Below are 1251 nucleotides of genomic sequence, written 5' to 3'. Positions count from 1 at the left end.
GGGGCGTTGTTGTCGGGATACACCCGTGGTTCCTCCTCTCCAACCTCAGACCCGGATGCATTTCGGGTCAGGTGCTGCAGGCCGAAGCACAGTTACCTGACAGGTAAAGCTCCTCTCTGTGTTGCAGGTGTTCGGATGGACCGAGTGAGAGGAGGACGGCAGAAGTACAAGAGGCGGGTGGAGACAGGACTGAGTTTATACGCCAAAGCCCCGTACAGCCACGCCGTCAGCAGCCGTGAGTTCACACGTTCACACACAGGGTTTTAATTTCATTCACACTTCATGTTTATGTTGGAGTCGTTTCTTTAATTATTACCTGTCTTTTAGGAAACAAGGTGATTTCCCATTTGCTGCTGACAGAGCCCGATCAGCCGCCAATCAGGACAATTCGACCAATGACAGCAGCCTGCGGACCCAGCTGACCCTGTGTGACCTCCTGAACCGGGAGCTGCTGGTTCTGATTAGCTGGGCCAAACAGATACCAGGTAAATATTCAAATCACCTGGTGGGGGAGGAACCTTCTTACCCGTTTGATAAATCAGTAATACGTTGTTCTGATCTAATATACAGCGGATTTGTCTGAATTATGACTGTTGTGGGTTTTGTATTTGGCCTCATGCCTCTGGGCCACCGTACAGAACACACCGTAACACCTGCTACTATCGTAATCAGAAGATATTTTAATTATGAGATACAGAAGTCGTAATTACAAGAAATGGGCTTCAATTGTGTTCTTTGGTGAAGTTTCAAACAGTCGTTATGTTGCTCTTGTCAGACACCAGACTCCATTGATAAAAACAGTGATTTTACCTTTGTGGTCCAGCGCTGCCTTGATCGGTTAGTTTGTGTTATTGTGTAACTGTGGGGTTTCTAACCCTTTAAAACACACAAGTCACACAAATTTAAAAACCCACCAAAATGACACAAACTAACCAGCAACTTCCATGTTCTGCAAATTTTACTGTTAGTGAAAATTACCGTTTTGAGGAGATCTTTATAGCGACTTATGTTAATAATTTCACCCAGAACTACAAGTAAAAAGGGATCACGTCGGATATATCAAATTATATTTTAGTACTCAGTAATCGGCTCTTCCCCACCCCGCTCAGGTTTCTCCAGGCTCTCATTGGTCGACCAGATGTCACTGCTGCAGAGCGGTTGGATGGAGGCGCTGCTTGTGGGCGTGGCCTGGCGGTCGCAGCGGCGGAGGAGATCGTGTTCGCCGGGAACCTGCGGCTGGACGAGGCCCAG

The 1251-nt window shown here is 47.5% G+C and overlaps 1 pseudogene; it reads left to right on the top strand.

Moving 5' to 3' along the window:
- The window catches only part of LOC123967005, a 2289-nt pseudogene extending 1044 nt beyond the window's left edge, over nucleotides 1-1245 (top strand).
- Nucleotides 1246-1251: the final 6 nt, after the last annotated feature.

This window comes from Micropterus dolomieu, unplaced genomic scaffold (assembly GCF_021292245.1).
Source record: "Micropterus dolomieu isolate WLL.071019.BEF.003 ecotype Adirondacks unplaced genomic scaffold, ASM2129224v1 contig_14747, whole genome shotgun sequence".
NCBI lineage: Eukaryota > Metazoa > Chordata > Actinopteri > Centrarchiformes > Centrarchidae > Micropterus > Micropterus dolomieu.
Note: the sequence above shows the minus strand (reverse complement) of the source record. Positions and strands in the feature narration are given on the sequence as shown.